This window comes from Triturus cristatus, chromosome 8 (genome assembly GCF_964204655.1).
Source record: "Triturus cristatus chromosome 8, aTriCri1.1, whole genome shotgun sequence".
Classification (NCBI taxonomy): Eukaryota; Metazoa; Chordata; class Amphibia; order Caudata; family Salamandridae; genus Triturus; species Triturus cristatus.
The window spans coordinates 811,683,768-811,706,489 of record NC_140591.1 but is presented as its reverse complement, the minus strand read 5'-3'; the positions used below and the strand labels follow the sequence as shown (position 1 = coordinate 811,706,489).

General features: G+C 46.7%; 1 protein-coding gene across 1 annotated transcript in view; it reads left to right on the top strand.

Moving 5' to 3' along the window:
* Nucleotides 1-22,722, top strand: part of TMTC4 (transmembrane O-mannosyltransferase targeting cadherins 4) — a 724,433-nt gene that overhangs the window by 657,038 nt on the left and 44,673 nt on the right. The window lies entirely within an intron of this gene.

Sequence of the window (22,722 nt, the reverse complement as noted above, 5' to 3'; positions counted from 1 at the left end):
CCCCAGACATTCAACAGAATTTTGGATCAAGAGGAACCTCTACCAAGGAGAAGAGCTCTGAAGAGGAGTATTGCCCCTTTGCTGTGTGTTGCTTTGCTGATTTGGCCTGCAGTTGCTGCTTCTGCTTTGGAGAGGAAAAGGACTGGACATTGCTTTGTATCCTGCTTGTGAAGTTTCTCCAAGGGTTTGTGTGTGCCTCCTAAAAAGAAGTCTCAGGGCCAGCAAAGGCTTCACCTGTAGCATCCCTGAACTCCACTGCTGCAAGTTCTGACCTGCCAAGTGGTGCCAATTCTATTTCTGGGCCCTTGGAGGGTGTTCTTGCTGCAAAGATCTCATTGAAACCATCAAAATCGACGCATCACCCTTCCAACACCTGTTTTTCTGTGCAGCTGAAAGAATAGATGCATCGTGGGACCGCAGCTGAATAAGTCAACGCAGCTCCTGTTTGCTGCTGCCATATCAAACTACAGCACGTCCGGATTTCCACATTGTGCAGCAAGTTTTTCCAACGCATCAACCGGAGACCAGAACCGTCTTGGATTTCGACACATCGCTTCTCCCTACAGTCTGGATTCGATGCAGCACTTCTGCGTGCCTGTGGACTCAGGAACCAATACATCGCTGTGTTTTTCTACGATTTTCTCCTCTGCAGCTGTTTTGCCTTGTGGATTTTGACATATCTGTGGTACTTTGCATAAAAGCACTGCATCCATACAGTTCTATTGGCAGAATTCCTTGAAATCTTTAAAAAGTTATATTTTGAGTTCTGTATGTTGGATTTTTGTCGTTTTGGTCTTATTTGGATTAGATAGATACTTTTTTTCTAAACTGGTGTGGTATCCTTTTGTAGTGTTTTCACTGTGTTACTGTGTGTGTTATGCGCAAATACTTTACATATTGCCTCCAAGATAAGCCTGACTGCTCAAGCCAAGCTACCAAGGCGGTAAGCATGGGTTTTCTGGATGTGTAACTCCCTTATCCTGACTAGAAGGAAGGGTCCCTACATGGACAGGGTGTATACCACTGCCAACTACAGACTTTCATTTCTAACATCCCCATATCACTTTTCTCAAGATTTTCTTGTCCGCTTTGTTGTTTAAACACCTATAAAAATCGTTTATTATAAGCATAGACTGATTCTTTTGCCTTTTGTGCAGTTCCGCAGATCTTCAGCCAGTTACTTCCTCTCACTGGAACTTTTCCTTTCAAAAAGGTAATCACCTCATCGTATTTTGTCATGACCACAGCTGAGGGTGCACAAGTACGCACATCTCTCAGAGTTTCAGAACGTGGCCATTGTCCTGCAGCATACAAATCATTTAGCACTACAATGTCAAAGAAAGTATTCAAATATGTCCACAAAGCTTTTGAAGTTTTAACAAATCTATCTGAAAGAGACTATTAGGTATGGATTCCTCACCTTAGAATTATCCCCAGGTGTCAGATTGGATCCGGAGATTTTTTCTTCAGCAGTACCCCTGCAAGTCTGTAGGTGATCGCCGGAATTACTTTGCGGTATCTACTTAGACGACGTCCCTGTGCGCTGACGTCAGTTCTTTCTTTTTCCGCGCCAGCCAGCGCAAATCCGGAGAGAGCGGTACCTCGAGTCACTTTTTGACTCTCTTCTTGCGACTTTTGTCAACTTCTTTTTGAGTCATCTCGACTCCAGGTGCACCGGGATGTCATCTCGTCGGACCAGCTTCAAGCCTTGTGGCTCCTGCCACAAGCTCATGTCGGTAACGGACCCCCATCTCTCGTGCCTATGGTGTCTGGAGCACGACCACGAATCGAAGTCTTTGCGGGAGCGGTCCCGAAAGCTTCTGGAGGCCCGGCAGTCGGCTACATGTCGCTCTAGGTTCTGGTCGAGAGGGAGGTCGCGGACCGGTCCCGGAGCCATCACCACCACTCCTCGTCGAAGTCTTCATCTTCGGGTAACTCGAAACACAAAAAGAAGGCAAAGAATCTTTGTCACTCTTCATGTTCTCCCCGTCTGTCCGCCGACACAACATGGGTTGCGGATGGTAGTCGCCCGGCTCTGCCCGCAGAGCCTCTTGGGTCAGCTCTGAGCCTCTCTACATTTCCAGGAGCTGGAGCGACCCCAGCCCAACTTCGTAGCTTTTACGAAGCCCTCCATTCTATCTTTGGGTAGCCTGACTCCGTTGGCATGCCTCCGGGCCCTGCGGACTCAGCTGGGGGTTCTAGGTCTTTGATGCCAGCGGCTTTGGCACTGCAGGGCTCCCAGGGATTCAGTACTGGATCCGGATCGGTGCCGGTCGACCTCACGACACCTCCTTCAGCGCCAAATCCATTGGCGACACCTCTGCCTCCTCCGATGCCTGTTGTGTCCCCAACTGACGTCGACCCCAGCCTCCCCCTCGATGTGGACACGGAGCCGGACCAGCGTCGATCGATGTTGGGGAGTACTTTTGTACCCCTGGTGTTCCCTATCGCCCTGGGTGGCTACCAGAGGTAAGTGAGGAGAACTGGGAGGGGTCTGTGGACTCTCTGGCAGACCAGTTAGAAGAACCGGACTGGAGAGAGGAGTTGGGTGAGGCCAGTGGTCTGGACACCTCCCCAGACCGTGGTATGCTATCTCCCCCTACCGTGGCTACGGAGGAGGGTGCATCATTGAGGCCTTTAAACCTTGAGCATCCTACCGTTGCTGTCAGGACTAACCTCCTGACTGAGGTACTTCAACCGGCAGTGGCCTCTTCGGAACCCCTGCTGCCGTTCAATGAGGCCCTCACAGACATCCTTTCGGGCACTTGGTCCAAGCCCAACACAGGGGCTCCTGTGGGTAGGATGATTGCCCGACACCATTGCCCGGCCCTGGGTGACCCCATTTTCCTCTCCAAACACCCCACCCCGAGAGCTTGGTGGTCCAAGCCTCGACTTCCAAGGGCGCATTCCCTACCGCAACACCTGATAGGGAATCCAAGAAGCTGGACCATCTTCGGAAGAAGATGTTTTCTTCCTACAGCTTAGGACTGCATTCGGTGAACACCGCATGTCTCTTGGGCCGTTACTCCCATTCTGTGTGAGACACTGTCGTGCAGGTTGTGCCAAAGTGCCCGGAGGAGGCCCAGACCATGCTCTCTCACGCCGTTGCCAAAGGGAGAGTCGCAGTGAAGTTCGCCACACGATGTGGGCTGGACACCGCCGACTCACTGGGCAGGACGATTTCAATGTCAGTAGCCCATGGATGGTATGCCTGGCTGAGGTCTACTGGCTTTTCGGGTGATGTCCAAGCTACGATTTGGACATGGCCTTTGATGCCAGTCACTTTTTTGGCGACAAAGCAGACAACGCGCTCGAGCGCTTTAAGGACTCCAGGCCACGGCCAGTTTCTTGGGCCTCACTTCTACCTCTTGCCCACGCAGTCTGCTTTTCACGCCTTTCATGGCAATGGAAGGGGTGCCCCGCCACGTTCCGTCCAGAGCCACAGGCCTGCGCAAGCTGCCAAGCCTCTGCGTGGCCGGGGACGTGGGACCCACCGTCTTGGTTCTGGAGGCCAGCGGGCAGCCCAGTCCACCGGCGCCCCCTCTACAGCAGCCTCCAAGCCCACCTAGTCCGACCTTTCAGGGCCACCATTCACCAGTGGGCAGCAGGATTTGCCATCACCTCCCCCACTGGCTCAAAATCACGTTGAACAGGTGGGTTTTGCAATTAGTCCAAAGGGGCTACTCCCTCCCCTTCGAGACTACCCCTCCACACATGCCACCTCAATTTAATTGCATGTCAGAGGATCACTTGGCCCTTCTCCAACAGGAAGTTACGACTCTCTTGGCCAAGATGCCATCGAACAAATTCCTGCCCCAGAAGTAGGTTGTGGTTGTTATTCCCACTACTTTCTGGTGCCCAAGAAGGACAAGGGCCTGCGTCCTATCTTGGACCTCAGGAACGTCAACCGCTTCCTCCAGAAGGAGAAGTTCAAAATGTTGACATTGGATCAGGTCCTATCTGCCCTCGACCCTGGAGACCGGATGGTAGCGTTGGACTTGTAGGATGCTTATTTTCACAGCCCCGTCCTGCCGGCCCTCCGGCGTTTCCTCCGATTCACAGTAGGCCACGAGCACTTTCAGTTTACCGTGCTCCCCTTTGACCTTACCAGCGCCCCTCGGGTGTTAACGAAGGGGATGGCGGTGGTCGCAGCTCATCTGCGCAGATCAGGGCTTTCAGTCTTCCTCTATCTTGACGACTGGCTGTTGAAGGCGGGCCCGCCCCAGGCAGTCGTCTCCCACCTCCAGACTACAGCCGATCTCCTGCATTCGCTGAGATTCACCATCAATGTGCCGAAGTCACACCTGATTCCCTCTCAGAAGCTCCTTTTCATTGAAGGAGTTCTGGACACAGCCCAGTTTCGGGCTTATCCTCCCAAGCAGCGAGTCCGGAATATTCAGCCTCTATCCCGGATTTCGGTCAGATTGACCCTGAGGCTGCTGGGCCTCATGGCCTCTTGCATCCTGCTGGTGGACTATGCCAGGTGGCATAGGCGGGCTCTGCAGTGGGACCTGAAGTTCAAGTGGGCACAGCATCGGGCGAATCTTTCCGATTGTGTCCAGATCTCGGAGGGCACTGCACACCAATTGCAGTGGTGGCTAACAAACCAGGATTGGGTCTACGGCAGATCCCTCCCCCTTCCCCAACCAGAGTTCACAGTGGTGACAGAAGTATCACTTCTTGGTGGGGCGGACACATGGTAGAGGTGGAGATCGGAGGCCTCTGGTCTCCGTTAGAGTCCGGGCTCCACATCAACCTTCTCGAGCTTCGGGCAATACCTCTTGCACTGAAGGCATTCCTTCTTTCTGTCAAAGAGAGAAGTGTAGGTGTTCACGGACAACACCACCGCCATGTGGTACTGCAACAAACAGGGCGGGGTGGGGGGTCGTGGACCCTATATCCAGAGGCACTTCGTCTCTGGAAGAGTCTGGAACATCAGGGCATGTCCCTGGTAGTTCAACACCTGCCAGGTTCTCTGAATGCCAGGGCAGACAAACTCAGCCACCAGTGCATGATGGATCAAGAAAGGCGTCTTCAATCGGAGGTGGTGCAAGGTCTCTTTCAGCGGTGGGGAGAGCCTTGGTTAGATCTATTGGCCACCGGAGAGAACACGCAATGTCAGCAGTTCTGCACGTTGGAATTTCCAAGGCGGCACTCGCTAAGCGGCGCTGTTCGTTGCGAGTGGTGTTGCGGTCTTCTATACATACACCTCTCCGCTTATTCCACTTCTGCCCAAGAGTGCTGAAGAAGATCAAGCACGACCGGACCCAAGTCATTCTTGTGGCCCGGACTGGGCACGAAGAGTCTCATATCCCAAGCTTCTGCACCTGGCCATCGATCCTCTGATCAGACTGCCGTTTCGGGAATATCTTCTGTCGCAGCAGCAGGGGACGGTCCTCCAACCGAACCTGTCCAGCCTCCACCTCCTTGCATGGAGATTGAGCGGCGACAGTTGACAGCTTTCGACCTTCCTCCCGAAGTCTGTAACATTATCTTGGCAGCCAGGCATCCCTCCACCAAAACGGTATACGCCTGTAGATGGAATACATTTGTGGCATGGTGCACAGCAAAGGCTGTGGATCCCCTTTCTGCACCCCTTCCAAAGGTTCGTCTTTTCATTCTTTCTTTGGCCCAGCAGGGCTCTGCTCTGGGCTCTTTAAAAAGCTATCTTTCGGCCATTTCGGCCTTTCTTCGGCTTCCTGATCAGCCTTCTCTTTTCAAGTCCCCTGTTGTAAATCGCTTCCTTAAGGACATTACTCACTTGTTTCCTCCAATTCCTTTGGTAATGCCCCAGTGGGACTTGAACTTGGTTCTGACGTACCTTATGTGCGCTCCTTTTGATCCGCTACATAACTGTCCTCTCAGACTTTTGACACTTAAAACTGCCTTTTTGGTTGCCATCACCTCTGCTGCCAAGGTGAGTGAGCTTCAGGCTCTTTCTTCCAAACCTCCTTTCCTGGCTGTTCATCTGGACAAAGTTGTCCTTCACACTAGGCCTTCTTTCCTTCCCAAAGTGGTTACCTCTTTCCACATAGGACAGACCATCAATTTGCCCACCTTCTTCTCGCCTCCGCATCCTTCTAAAGAGGAGGGGAGGCTTCTATCTGGATCACACAAAACAATTCCGGGTGGATCACCAGCTCTTTGTTGGGTATGTGGGCGCAAAGAAATGTCGGCCATGCAAAAGCGGACCATCTCTCGGTGGTTCGTTCTTTGCATCAAAATTTGCTATTCCTTGGCAAAAAAGGAATCTCCGGTAGGGCTGCACGCCCAATCCACCAGGGCAACGGCAGCCACTACTGCTTTGGGACATGAAGTCCCCCTCAGTGACATCTGCCAGGCAGCCACATGGGCATCCCTGCACACTTTCACGAAACACTACTGCCTGAACAGCCAAGTCTGGAGAGACTGCTTCTTCGGCCGTTCAGTTCTCCAGGACTTTCTGGTGTGAACTTAGTTCGCAGACCTACCTCCGGGGTTGGTATTGCTGGGGTATCTATTCTAAGGTGAGGAATCCATAACTAATAGTCTCCTTCGGTAACAATATATCTGTAAGAGACATATATTAGTTATGGATTCCTCACTGCCCCACCCATCCTCCCCGTTCTGCGTACTGACTTCGAGGGTAAGGGACTCCATTTCAGGGCCCTAGTTTTTGTGCACCAGTGGTCAGTGTCTTGCATGGTCTGGAATGTTGTGTAAATAGCTGACAGCGCGCGTCTAAATAGATACCGTGACATAATTTCTGTGATCACGACGCCAACGATGAACGCGGAGTCGATCAACGCCACCTACCGACGCACAGGGGTACTGCTGAAGAAAGATTCTCCAGATCCTGTCTGACGCCTGGGGGTAAATCTGAGGTGAGGAATCCATAACTAATATATGTCTCTTACAGATATATCGTTACCGAAGGTAAGTAACTTGTTTGTCAACTTGCAAATACCACTGTGCAGGATACTCTCACAGTTTCAGCAACTTGTTCGTAAATGTTGCAAGATCACCTGCACTCCATGACACATGCACATAACCTCCAGCTGGTATTACTCAGATTGGAAATGGAAATGCCTCATCTTCATCTGGAGGTGATGGTAGTGGTTTATTGTTTGCTTCTGCTGCATCTGAGGGTTTATTTTTATTTTCCGGCTACTTTGCCCATTTGCATTCTAATCTATCAGAATCACTCTATTTGCAGATGCATTTTACCATTCCCACAATGTGTAACCTCATCCATGAAGATCTCATTGTCACAATAGCCTCATCATCTAATTGTGCGTACCGCTAAAGCTGATAACCCTGGCCACGGGGGTAGCTGATTACCGCTGGACGTACTGCTCAGCAGGAGAGTGACCAGAGGTGCCTCTGAGGACGGAGAGGTGATCCCGCTGCTAACGGGAGACCCGCGATCCGCGACCTAGGGCGGCTGTGGCGAAAACCATCTATGCCATCTTGGTTGAGGAGCGGCCTGACGGAGCTCCCAGCGATCTGCTGACGCTGCACTGGGGGTCGTGACGCCTCGACCGGAGTGTCCCAGGAGTCGGGATTGCACCGGTGGGGGGCCCCTGACCTGTGGGCCCGAGGCCCCGGTGGTGCGGCCCCGGTGATGCTTCCCCCTGAACTGGTGGATCTGCGCAAGCAGAGGGGTAGGCCGGACTCTGTATCCCCGACGCACTAGGTGAGAGTGCGCGCCTGGGCCTGTTACCGCCACGCAGAAGTCAAGTGCTGCGGCCTGAAGATCTCCCCTATCGGGGCATTGGATTGATGAGCCTGCTGCACCCCTGGCCAGAATTTCAAATTTGCTTCCTTGGAGCGGCTCGCTGATAGGCGATGATTTCAGCTGGTGGCCATCTCTGTCTCCCAGCTGCTGGAGTTTGCCACCGCGAACAGTCAGATGTTGTGGGCCCCGATCGATGAGGGAGAGATTGGGGCCTACCCTGCGGACTGAGAGGCAACTCCGCTGATGCCCGAGGACCCGGGGCTCGCCGCTGGGGGAGATGGCAGCGGGGCTTACTGATGCTATTTGTGTCCCAATCGCAGAGCCTTGATGCTGCATTCTCTGAGACGAGACCCTTGGCCATGAGCATAGGAGGCGATTGGTGACTGGACTCCTCCGTGGTCTTGGTTTCTGGGAGGGTCCCTCCACTACATAACCACGCATACCTAGCACTGAGTGCTGACACCGACTCGCGGCTGCTGGACCTGATGGCTGGGTGCCACTTCACGTGCCTGCCCACCAGCTGAGTCTAGTCGGTGGTGACTGGGGGAGCGGCGAGAAGGGCTCTACGGACCAACGGTGAGCCCCCACATCTGTACTAACGGCCATAGCGGTTCCGGGAAAATTGTGGGACGACGCTTGGACTTTGTGATTGTCCGGAGGAGCGGGGGAACCTCTGGGGCACTGTGGCGCATCTACCAACATCGGGAGCAGCGTGATTTCCCCTGCACAAGTTCTGAGCGCTGGCAGTGGATCTAGCGAGGGCATTCAAACTCCTCCCAGTCACCTTTTATCACTGGCAGAGATTGAACATTGTACCTAGATCTATATTTTCTGTTGTTGAAGTAGCAGCTGAGGCATCGTCAAGCACTGGGTGGTACCCTGCCCTGATTGACTGGGCCATTGTTCAAAAGCAATCTCTCTTCATGCCTCAGAAAAATAGGGCTAGCAAAAACTCTGACTCTTCAGTGTCCTGGGATAATCCGGTAACTGCTCCGTGGTCCAAGCCCAGTTTACAATCACAGCCTGCATCTGCCTCTATGGACTCTGCACCAGAAAAACCCCACTCCGATACACTGATTACGCAGGCCTTCATGACTTAATTTCTCCAAGAGATCAAGGACGAAATCGTCTCTCTCAGACAAGACTTCAAAACTGGGCTGCAGGACATACGGAGAGAGGTCACAGAGATTGGTGGACGGGTGGATGATCTTGAACGCACCATGGATGCCAGGTCTGAGGACCATGAGAGCCTGTGGCGAAGGATGGCGGAACTTGAGGACCAAAATATTAGCCTACAACTTAAACAGGAGGACCTTGATAATCGATGTAGGCGAAACAACCTACGTATCAAGGGAGTCCCTTGGGGAGCGGAGGGCACGGACATCATGGCCTTCACAGCTGATCTTCTACAGGCCATTCCTGAGAATGAAGAAGCATCTCCGCCCACACTTGACCCAGAAATCGACCTGACGTCATTCCTGAAATACTTACGCGGGTCCACTTCTTCACCGAAAAAGAAGCCAGTCTGCGAAAGATCCAACAACGGTTTCTCAGTCCAGATCTTTTAGGACCTAGCTCCTGCCACTCTGCGAAAGAGGAAAGACTTCAAGCCAGTTATGGACAAACCACAAGACCATGACATTAAGTATCAGTGGGGCCATCCTTTTGGTTTGCTGATCGACTGGGAAGGCAAGCAACGCGCTCTTCGCGAGAAGATAAACAGCTCCTGCAGCTCCAGCTGGACCCTGAGGGCGATGGGCTCTTCTCTCTGTTGGGTCACCCCGGAGGTCCCTTGCGTCCGGATTGGCCTACGATCATGCCACATAAGTGCAAGAGATGCCTTCAGGAGTGGAAATCCTCCCTGGTCAAGCAGGAGATCTTCAGTCAGATCCAATGTCTGAATGAATCCCCACTGACATCTAGATCACCGGATAATAATGATTGACTTAGACCTGGCGTAACCAACTCCTTATGCTTCTCACACCTAAACCAGTGCTTTGGTATTGGGACACAATTATCCTTGTTCCTTCTTGGTCCTGAAGGGGGATGATCTTCTATGAGTGTCCATAATCAGCCCTGGGATGACAGACATCGTGGGGACGTATCTTTGGTCCCTGATATTGCCTGCTGTGGCAAAGGCTCCTCTGGCAGCAACCCGGGGGAGAATGACTTCATAGACGTTTTGCCATCACAGGCCAGTTGAAACGGAGATCTACAAACTTATCTGGGGCTGCCCCCCCCCACTTCTAGGGTTCCCTTGGAGAGTGACTTCTTCAGAATGGCCCATCCTTTCGACATTAGGCGATTCCTGGTAGATACTGACCTTGCCTGGCCCAGTTGGTTTCCCCTCTTGGGTGTTCTATGTCCCCTCTCTTCCCACCCCATGTCGCTGTTTCCTGGATGTGCTACTATGGGCGGGGTTGGGGATGACTAGTGATAGCCTCGATACTATGGGCAAGGTTGGGAGGTATTCTGCTATTCCAAATGTTTTGAATAGGCTTCTGGCTGCTGTGCTCTGGTGTGATGTCTGGGGCGGGAGGACGCGCTCCCACAGAATTTCCTTCTTTCTTCTGGGTTCACCGCGATAACCACCCCTGAGGACTCTTTATGACTAACCCCTTTAAATTTCTTTCGCTCAATGTCAGAGGTCTCAACTCTCCTAACAAGATACGTCAAGTCTGGAGATACCTCTTCCAGCAAGACCCTGATGTCATCTTTCTTCAAGAGACCAACCTTCTATCTTCTGACACTCGCCTTATGTCCCACCCTAGATATCCTACTCAATACTGGGCCTGCTCTTATACTAAAACTGGGGGTTGGCTATATTACTTAAGACTGGTCTTAAGGGGGTGTCCACTAAGGCTACAAAAGATAAGGACGGGAGGTTTTTAAAAATACAAATACACTGAGACACGCGACCCTTGACTCTCGTAAATATTTACGCCCCTAATCAAAACCAAGATGCATTTCTGCACTTGCACCTAAGCAATCCCTTAAAACCGGCCCCAATGGCGACTATCCTCGGGGGGGGGAGGACTTCAACCTAGTGTGGGACCCAGAATGGGATCCTACTGCACAGGCCCATTAAAGCACTGGCGTCCTGTCCGCAGCTCTTAAAAACGTTATCACTGATTAAGGATTAGTTGATCCCTGGAGATACATGCACCCTGACTCCAAATGATTAAGGATTAGTTGACGCCTGGAGATACATGCACCTTGACTCCAAAGACTTTTCATTCTTTTCCCATGCACATCGCTCATACTCACGCATTTTTTATTACTTCCTTTCCCTTCCCCTACTGCGCTCACTTATTGTCGCTGAGATATCTGACATTTCTCTCTCTGATCATGCCCATATCTCGGTATCCGTGCAACCTTCCAATCCCCGTACTAGCGCTCAACCCAGATGGAGGCTCCCTCCCCAGACCCTCTGAGATCCCATTGATATGGCAGATATCCAAAAAGAGATAGAGGCCTTCTTTATTGCAAATAACGTCATTGACACTTCGGAATCTGTCTGGCGGGATGCCTTTAAGGCAACCATCCAGGGAGTTAAATCATCTATAGCTACTGCCAGGACCCATGGGTCTCCCCTGTTGGAGACATCCCTATCAGCTGAAATCAAAACTTTAGAACGTAAAGAACAACAACATCCATCTCTCCATAATAAACGGCGATTGGCTGAGCTACGGGGTCAAATATGCTTACACCACACTAAGGCAGAACGGCTTTTACTAGCCCTTAAACAAAACATTTTCGCAGGGGGGATAAGGTTGAGGAAAGCCAAGCGCGACGCCTTCGAGCCCAAACCACAAGAGCACATATACCCAAACTTAGACGCCCAGATGGCACATGGGCCATATCAGAGCCCGACAAGACCTTAACCCTCTCGAATTTTTCTAGTGATCTATACACGAACACACCCTGTTCCTCTGAGGCAATCAGAGACTTTCTTGCCTTCTGCCCTTGGGAATCTATTAGTCCCCACCATATGAAATCGATCGAGAACCCATCTCACACGAAGAAATAGCGGAAGCCCTGAAGCGGCTTCCAACGGGTAAGACACCTGGTCCTGAAGGCCTTCCGGTAGCCATCTATTGTGCTTTTTATCTGTAGCTTCAAGACCATCTGCTTCAGCCTTTTAACAGCTTCACAGACACCACAGGTCTTACTCCAACTATGTCTGAAGCGGAAATAGTGCTCATTCTCAAGCCGGAAAAAGACCTCTCTCTGCCTACCTCCTATCGTCCCATTGCCCTTTTAAATACTGATGCGAAGATCTATACCAAGATCATAGCGAATCACTTAGAGCCTCATCTCCCCGGTCTTATAGATCCAGATCAAGTAGGATTCATTACCACTGGCAAGGGGCTGATAACATCTGCCGGATAGCTCACCTTATTGAAAAAGCCCAGTTAAGAAACATACCGGCTTGCTTGGTGTCTCTGGACGCCGAGAAAGCCTTTGATCGGGTGGGTTGGAGCTTTCTCATGGAGTTCCTCCACAAAGTGGGGATAGGCCCCATCATGACGTCCAGACTGATGGCTTCCTACACGCAACCTACTACACACATTCGCCTTAACGGACGACTCACTGCCCCTATCCTGATTTACCGTGGCACTAGGCAGGGATGCCCGCTGTCCCCTCTTTTATTTGCCCTAGTGGTGGAGCCTCTGGCAATTGCTATCCGGCGCGAGCCTGCTCTCGGGCATTCCTATGGGAGGCTACGACCACAAAATTGACCTTTTCGCGGCTGACCTTCTCTTATCCCTATTCACCCCGCCCTCCTCTCTCCCAGCGCTTGCTACACTCTTACGGTCTTTTGAGAGAGCTCGGAGTTCCAGATCAATCTAGCTAAATCTCATGCTCTGAATCTTACTCTCTCGGTCTTAGAGGTTCAGGACTTACAAACTTTGATCCCATTACAGTGGTTGAACAAATCGATAAGATACTTGAGAATAGATTTGACCCCCTCGCTCACATACTGGACTTCAGCTAATTGGCCTTGATATAGAGGAGCTATCCGTGAAGAGTTACGCCCATGGCGAGGCCTCCCTCTGGCATTGTTAGGTCGTATCAACGCTGTCAAAATTTCGCTCCTCCCGAAGATATTATACTTATTTCAATCTCTCCCCACTCCAATACCGTAAAATGACATCCTATCTCTCCAACGAGACTTTACAATTTAATTTGGGGAAAGTCTCGTCCACGCTTTTCTAATGAAATACTGATGTTGCCACGGGATCGGGGCGGGCTAGCGTGCCCTGATCTTCTGGAATATTACTGGGCCTGTCACCTTTGCTATCTATCGTAATGGGTAGTCTAAGAAAGCGAAAAACATTGGTTCCGCATGGACTGGGCAGTATCATGCAGATCACTGTGGGACCTAGCTTGGCTTCCCCGAGGTCTCTCCCCGCAGTGCGTACATAGCCAATCCCACAAAAACGGTTCTAGAAATATTGGATAAATTGGCGGTGTCTCGGGGACTGACCTCATTCCCTTCTCCTAATACACCCATAGCTCGTTATCCTCTCTTCCCTCCCATGCTCAAAATGCGATCCTTTAATTCATGGACAGACGGTGAATGTCGCATAGTTCAAGACTCATTCCAGGGTGATACATTTCTCACCTTCGAGCAGTGCAACCAAGCATTTCACCTTACGGAGGGGGCTCAATTGCAATATTATCAAATTCGCCATTGGCTATTTTCTCCTGCTTATACACAAGGAGCAACCAGGCAACTTACTGCCTTTGAGTCCCTGGTCCATAAATTTGAGGGCTCGAAGGGTCTAATTTCTCACACTTACGCTGTATTACAACACTCACAGTGGCTTTCACCACACACATATCAAACACAATGGGGGTTGGACCTGGGCGAGGAAGTCTCCCCTGGAAGCTGGGATCGGCTATGGCAGGACATCCCAAATATTTATCGCAGCACTTCGCAGAGGGAATCTGCATATAAGCTGATGACGCAATGGTATTTTACCCCAGTTCGTATACTACAGATGGTACCAAATTTTCCCCTGACCTGCTGGAGATGTCAGGGCGCTATCCAAATTTAGTGGTCTTGCCCCAGTCTAACGATATTCTGGAAAGAGATTCTTAGTCACATCAAGGACATGCTGGGATTCTCTATTCCTTCTTCTCCAATTGTAACTTTGCTAGGCATTAGACCCTCAACTCTGACTGCCATGACACATTCAGACTGGCGCTTGATATTACAAATGTTGGGAGTTGCGCGACAGTCCATAGCCCTATTCTGGAAGAAACCTAATCTTCCTCCTAAAGCTGCTTGGTTTCTTTGCCTATGGCATGTTTTAGCCCTTGAACTACTTTACGCACACATCAACCACACCAATGTCAAATGTATGCGCACCTGGCAGCCACTAATTCAATATTTCTCCAAGATGGAACACTCCCGACTGGTCCCCCCTCGTTTAGGAGCCCTACAATTATTTGACGACCCCCTTGAACCCTATTCTAGAGGTCGACAGTCGGTATCTCCAGCCCCAACGGAACAGTTGAAGAGTCTTTTATCTCCCCCTCCAATAGGTCCCAGCCCCCCCACTTCAAGACGTTTCAGGGACACCATCCCTTCTTCTCTTTCCCTTTTTGGGGTGTTGTTTCCCCCTTAATTTGTTGGAAGTTTGAGATATATTCCTTTTTTCTTTCTGTGTTTGATATTAAGTATTCTCAGAGATGAATACAGGCATAACTTATTTGATAGACATAACTGAACATTGATCATTCAGTCCTCTGAATTGTGACAGACCCAGCTGTATCCCTAATCCTCAGCGCACTTGCAGTGGGGCTTCTTCAGCAGAAGCAATATTCTATTACATTCCCTAATAGTACCGCACCACATATCTTTCCTTTTGTCTTCAGTCTTTTCCCACCTTTAGAATTGGGTTACAGTGTATTGTTTATGTTCAGCAGAATCACAATACTGTATACTGCTACCTGTGATGGACTTTGGTTTTAGCTTTTTGGCTGTATATCTCCTACTTGTTTGATTTTTTGTGTTTTCATTAAATTCAATAAACAGATTTGAAAATAAACTACGGAGGAAAAATCCCATCCTCAAACTGTCCTGTCTCGCCCTGGGCAATAGGTGTCATAAAGACAATCCTCCTTTTTTTTCTCAGTGATTGAACATTCTGTGGTGGCGTCCAGGCAACAATTTGTGAATTCTGTGATGTCTGTATGAACCCTGTCACAGATACTACGACAGCTCCTTGAGATCCAAGATTCGGGACAATATTTATTGGAGCAGTTGCAACTGGCCTTGCCAATATCTGTACTGTCACAACTTGTGGTACTGGTACAGTCACAATCGAAAATAACACATGGAGTTATTGCAGTATGAGCCACGTCAACTGGTGCACATGCAGTTTGAAGTGGTGGAAATGGTCTCTCAATTTAAATTATGCTAGGTTCTACAAAGGCTGTAGCCACTGTAGCTCTAGTAGTTGTACCACTATTAGTATTTGTTATAGGGGCTACATAATGTGGTGATTGCAAAGCCAATGAAGCATTTAGAATATCCTCCCCTGAATCACTTGCAGCTTCTTCTTCATTTCCGTTTCCGATTCTTTTTCACATTCACTGTGGTTATAACTGGATACATTCTAACTCCCTCAATTATAAATGTTCTGCATCTTTGTTGTCCGTCGTCCCATTGTCTCTTTAGCATGAGCTGTTCTTTCCCAGGCATTTAATGCTTCATATTGTGTGAGCCTTGGAGGTGGTTTTATCTCATATAATTTATCCCTTAAATGTTCAATGACCTTTAAATTAAATGTACCATATTGTGGAAAGATCCATGAACCCTTGTTTCCAGTAATCTTGCACCATTGACGAAGTCGTAGACATTTATGTAGTACTATATTTGTCATATGTAATGAGCTGACGTACCTTCTGGTGGTGCCTTTTCACCTTCCCTAGCTGGGACTCTTACATCAGCTATCATCAAATCTCAAAGGGCCATATGCATGAACACATCTTCCCATAGACACAGAATGGGCAAAGCCCTTTGATGCATCTTGCCCAAAGGGTTTAAAACATTTCATTTTTGCAATATTTCAACAGTAAATGTACAAAGATGAAATTCAATTTCAATGTTTTGATTCTTTAATTCCATATATGTACATTTCTTTCTCCAATCCTGTTAGATCTTTAACACTTAAAGACTCGTCAACCAATCTCAACACAGCATTTTCACAACAACCAGCCTATACCAACACAGCAGTGTCTTCATCAACCAATAGCTCAACAGTATGCCAACCAACCAATTTTCTCACTCCTCGCAGCATTTCACCCACCTTTATAATTTTCTTATACACAAATTCTGCAACTCTAAGCAAGCGTAGCAAACAAATACCTTTGGCTGTTCCACTAAATAAAATCAAAGTACTTCAATCATACAAGATTCAATCAGAAAAGGGTATTAATGCCCTCTGACTTCCTTACACTTAAACACACACACAAATGAAATCTCGACAACGGGAAATCACTCTAACTGATGTAATTTCCCCTATGTGCAATTGCCTTCACAAACTCCAGTCAATATTATTACAATCACAACAATGTTATAGTCCCTGTCTCAATTGTGCAATTCTATTGTACCTCACGAATACACACCATAAAATCTTAGCAGAAAATATATAACGCAACTTCAACTGTATTTCTGCCAGGATCTTAGACTACCTTGAGTCCAAAAACCACTTCAATTGCTCAACATTTAGCGCTTACACACCACTTATTCTCACACACAACAGTAAGACAAAATCCCTTTTACCCTATTGATACACACACCTTCACCACTGCAAGCGCCTCAAAACAGCAACTCCGTCGGTAAGTTTGAGCTTTTCTCTTAAGGACATAGGCATTTCTAAACTAAGGCTGATTATTGTTATTACAATTGTTGTCTCATGACATGAACCATCCTCTGCTTCGAACTGTTGGGAAAACTGTTAACGCAAATTTAACTATTTAGAAAAAGCCTAATAAAAATTACAAATACGTAGAATATGCATTCAAAAATAAAGTATGTTTATTACAACAATTGTAGTAGGCAACCATACATAAAACGTATATGCCTGTAACCTAGAAATATAGTACGAACTGTAAAGTTGACATGACTGGTGATGCAATGTTTTAACGTGTAGGCCCATTAATACTGAAATATTTGTTTTTCACTTTAAATTGCAATTGTGCAAGTTGTTTTTCTTCTCTTTGCTGCAGACATTGCATTTTTGGAAGATACTATTTATTAGGCGAATGATAGTGAGGTTCAGACCACAAGAACATGTAGATGATGGGGGGGATGATTCACGGGAAGACAATTTGCAAACACGAAAAGATGCGCCTGCGTCATTCAAAGACATATGGTTGAGAGATGATTATACTCTGGTGAGAAGATGGGAAGTAGACCTGTTCCCAGGTGTGTGCTGAAATCTTATTGGTCAACATGAAGAAGAAAAAATATTAATGCTGCAACATAGAAAAAGTGCATTTATATTACTGCATGTTCCAAGGCTAGTTAGGCAAATTCTTTTGATGCAGAGTAGACTGATTGAGTTTTCACTCATCCTTTCCTTAGACAGAGAGAAGCATCTTACTCTGTTCCCTTTTCCCGACTCTCTAGAGGAGGCTCTGACATGAGATTCCTGGACATCTCTTTATGAGAAGTCCTAGTTTAGTCTATGATCTGCTATTGTTTGAGCTGAGAATACTTTCCAGCTTATTCTTTTAAAGCTTTATGCTTATGCTCAACTCTTTCATCAAAACTCTTCATGAGTTTCTGAACTGATGCCCTAAATACCGTTTGCATTTATCCAGACATAGCTTAGAGTAGGGACGTTTCTTAATGGAATGTGCTTGTTACATTTATTGTATTTATGTTTTATTTTAATTTACTGAATTGATTTATATCATTCCTAAATATTGATTGATTGTTAACCATTTGCTTATAACTAATGGAGAAAAATACTTAAATAAAAGAATGAATAACAGATTTTTTTTTTAAAACTTAAACTCAATTTAACTCTTATTATTGACTGAAGTAATGATAATTGATAATGTTCATGTTGAGATTTAACTTTTAAGTTTCAGCTGGTAACAAAGGTCCATCGACCTGATGTTTACACAGGGTTCTTGGTAGATGAGTAAAGTTTACGGAAAGAACCCTGTGCTCCAACAGTATGTTGCCTCCATATTTCAGGAATGTTATAGCAGAATGGAAAATAATCACCAACCAAGGGTTTGTTTCTGATTGGGGGCTAACCCATTGCATAACACAATGCGAAACAGTTGCATCTGCAGCACACTGGGTCACAGACCAGATTGGATCATGGGGCAGAGAGCGATGACCACTCAAGTTAGTGGGACTGCATACTTCAAACAGAGGGGCATTCCTAATCAGCAGTGGTCAGGTTGGTTCAGTTATGTCTCTCTGCTGCCCTGCCCCTCGTCCAGTTCTCGGGCTTAGCGACCTTAGTGTGAAGAGAATAGCTTGTAGCTGCGTATTAGCAGTAGGTAGTGAGGCAGACTAGCAATGTATGCCTCCAAAGGCAGGTGCAAAGACCTTCTACCTGGAGACTTTGAGATAGGTGCTACTGCAGCCATACATTTAAGTTGTTGAAAAGCGATAAGATCACATGGACAAAGCCAAGCCTGATATATGTTTGAATTGCTACAGCATCAGTGATGTCAGATCGCAAGAGCAGGTACGGAGCAGATTTAAAGAAAATTAAAACACTATTTCTGCAGTGTCTGGTGGGGATTGGTGAGTAGGAAGGAGCATGCTTCTTTTTATGTAATTACCAAGATGCACATACATATTGCCAGTCTTTTGGTGAGATACCATATCATGGTTGACAAGGCATATTTACATCTTGACAACCATAAATATACATCTTCAGGCCCTATCTTAAGCTCTATAATTGAAGCGCAGTTTGTCTCAGAGGCTCCGTGATACTGCTGGCACCTCATTCTATAAATAACATCACTGTGTGTGTATAACAAACAGCGCCATAAGCAATATCAGTTTGTGTTTACAAAGCAACCTTCACGGAAAAGTGTTAATGTTTAATCACCTAACAATGAAAACTGTACATGTATAGATCTGTGGAATGATGTGAGCTGGTCCAAAAGGTGATGGAAACCTCATCTAGCCAAATGCTGAAGGGTGCTCACTTAAACAAGCTAATGGCTACTTACCCAAAGCTTTCTCTGTACATTGTATGTTGTGACTTGTGCTGACATGAAATCTGATAAACAGCTAAGCTATATATAGCCAGACCTATAGAGTCAGACATGGCAGGTTGATTTGATTCCATCAGCTAACCATACAAATGGCACCTGCTTTCATACTGACTCAGCTACTGCCATTCTCAGTTGTCTTTATGAAGGTGCTTGTCTGTTCATACACGCAGACAAATCTACATTTTCATTTTCCTGGATAACCAAAAGGATGTAATTCTTAAATAGATTTCTTTCCTCCAAGCAACCTGAAAGAAGACATACTACTAGTGTTATGTGGGCTACTATGATATGCCCAAACTGTATTTCAGCTCTACCCTGACTATCAATCTATAGACTAGCGCTAATTGCACCCACTCCACAATAACCTTATTAATGTTTTCAATCAAACCGTTCAAGAGGAGAATACAAAGCCATTTTCTGGTATGTTCTATCTTTTCTTCCCAAAAAATTTCTTAATTTTCAAAGAAACAAACTAAACACTGTTATTAGTAGTAACACACCCAGGAAACCCTGACCTGTAAAATTCCTCTTCCTAGAAATGTAAGAATCTAAATGGATTAGTCAGTCACCTATGTTCTACCCACTTCAAGATATAATACATTGCAACCAAAATATACAATTTCCTGGCTTCAAGAAATTTAAATGGCCTCAAACAATCAATTGCTACTTCTTACAACGGTCCATCTGAAGAGCTTATGGTTGACTTATGCCCAACTTAAAAACCTTATCAGACCTCTTACAAAACAAACACTATCTTCACAAACTCTATAATCTATTCATCTGTACACTGTCACTTACTAGACCACCTAAACATTTTCCCATTAGCAGTCTCTCCCTTGTGACCCTTATGACAGTTGTGATAATGTGCTTGTGGGCAGCATTCGGTAAGAAATATATAGCCACAAATAACTATATCCTAATCACAGTACAGTTGCTTTGTAACTTTGCAAAATATTTGCATCTCAGAATATTAAATTTCTCTCTCAACCAACCATATCTGATCTCTTCAACAATCATCAGCAACATCAAACTTTTAGGCATACCTTCCATATATGCTTCTTTCTTAAGATAGCCTCTTGTACTTCATCGTCAGCTTTATTCATCTTAGACAATTATTCTCCAGCAATTTCCTGAGAAAAACAAAGAAATCTCGATAGACCATCTTCATTTTTTTCCTGTAATGTTCAGATTGTGAGCCAGTCTAGCAGATTTTCAAGTAACATTTCACTTTCACAAAATGTATAAGGGTTTCAGATCCATTCTAGGTTAAAAAGATTTAACCACATGTATCGTTTGAAATGGTCAATACTTTCAAACCAAGGGATGCTGCTTTATTGTAGGGTATCTTTTCTCTACATCTGTCACAGGCCTAGAAGCAAATGCTACTGAGTATTCTTTAGTCAAAACTGTCTGCACTATCATTCACAGCAACAATGGTTGTTTCCACCTGTGAAAACATGCTAAGTGGGGATGCATTTAAACATGCAGACTTTAGAGACTAAAAATCATGCGCTTCTTGCGCTCCCCAGAGAACAGCATTCCTGAATCTGAAATAGAAACAAACCTATAGCAATATTCACACAACCTAAAATGAGAACTAAGTTGATCTTTATGAGCTGGGATCTTGACTTGTTCAATGGTAACAAATCCTGCTTGGACCGAAAACCCTCATAAGAAATCTGAGACCGAAGATATCAAAATTGTTTGTTCCACAAATTTGGATTTTTCCAACTGGAGAGTCATGCCCTTACCATGGAGCACAACCAGCACCTTCTACAAACTACAATTATGCTCTCACATGTCTTTCGGAAATACCCATTCTTGGAATGCAGTCCAAATACCCATTCCTGAAATGCAGCCCACATTCTCATACCGGCAAGCATTGTGGCCAAGATTTCTTGCAACATGAAGGAAGCAGATGCCAATCCAAACGACATCCTGAGATAGCTGTATCACCCTTCAGAAATGAGAAAGGCAATTAAGTGACAGATTTCTGGTGACAATTAAGTTAGGTAACATACCGCTTCAAAGGTCATGCCCTGAGAAATATTTAGCCCCCCACAACAGGGTTAACATTTCATTTATTTTAGTCAGTAGGTGGCAACTTAACAGTTTTCCCATTAAAAGAGTGTACAGAGCCTCTATGAACCAGATTACTTCTTAACCAAACACAATCTGTGAAACCCATTCAGACAGATCAACCTGTTAAATTGTTCTTCTAACTCTTTTAAAAATTCCACTAATTCCGTGTAGGCTGCAAATGGAATATTGCTTAATTTGTATCCAACATGGTTAGCATTTTTATGCTCAAAATGATGACAAAGGCCTATCACCTTACCCTGTCCCTTGTAGAAAACATTCTGGAACATATTCAGTATGTCATGAACGCCTACTTTTATTGTACTCTTTCAGTAAATAGGAACCTTGGACCCCTATTCTATCAACAGCTCTATGTTACCCTGATTACCACCAAATTTCATAATCACCATTTTTGCCAAAACACATTGGACCCATAATGTGTTTAGTCTAAAATAATGATTGCCACCAAAAAGATAATCATTTTTTATTGCACTACCTTCAAACACAAAGGATCAGAAGTAATTTGGCTCCAGTATCGCTCATGCCCAATGCTTGTTGAAATATAATTGGAAACGAATATCAAACGCTGACCCAGAGTTGCTGATCCCAGCAAGAACCTAGAATGTAAATGTAAATGTCAAGGTACTTATAGAGCACACTGTCACCAGACGGCCACCTTGTGGTGTCGCCTTCGCGGTTTCCTGGCGCTGATACTCATACCGCTGTGGAACCCCTCCTGGCTTTCCCTGTGAAGTGTCCACTCCTGGGCACCCCCAGGGTGAAGCCAGGCATCCTTAGCGCTGTTGGGGCTGGTGTGGAGGCTAAGCAAGCTATTGCCCAGAGTTGCAGCGTGGGGCCCGTGGTTAGAATAGGTACCGAGGCGAGAATAGACAGGTCCGAGGAAATTGAGCCCGAGCCCCGCCGAGGCGGGAATCGAACCCTGGTCCCTGGCCAGAACTCTGCTTCAGGGTCTGCCGCTCTAACCATTGAGCCACACTCCTCCACATGCCCAATGCTTGTTGAAATATAATTGGAAACGAATATCAAACGCTGACCCAGAGTTGCTGATCCCAGCAAGAACCTAGCACCTGGATACCCCGGGTGTGGTTAGCTGCGCTCTACAAACTGGAGTTGATTGATTGAGAGTCTGTCACAAGTTCTGGACTTTTTCAATCTCTTTTGTATGGCACATTCCAGAAGAGCATTCCCACTGCCCACCTGTAATTTGGTTAAATCAATTATCAAAGACTTTAGTTCTGTCTTCAGAATTGTGAAAATGCAGTACAAATTGGTACATGTTCCTTAAGTGAACTATCCTCTTGAATAAAATTCACTTTCCTGACGGTAGTAGTTCACATGTTAGCGACATGACTAACTTTGTTGTATTTACAACATTCTTTTCCCAAAGGAGGGCCCTTTTCCAGACAAAGAAAAATTTATTTTTGGGTTTATTTCTGTGTCTTTCCTCCTAGTTGTTTGTGTAAATAGGGAAGATGTTTTGTAGTTTATTGTTTAATGATGTGACTCGGCACTGTGAAGGTCACCTCTGCTTTGTACTCCCCATTATGAGTTCAGTAGCAGTCGGAGATCCATTGTGACGAGGCTGTGAAGCAGAGGGCTGAGTTAGGCTAACGATAAGGCTCCTGCTTTCACTTGAT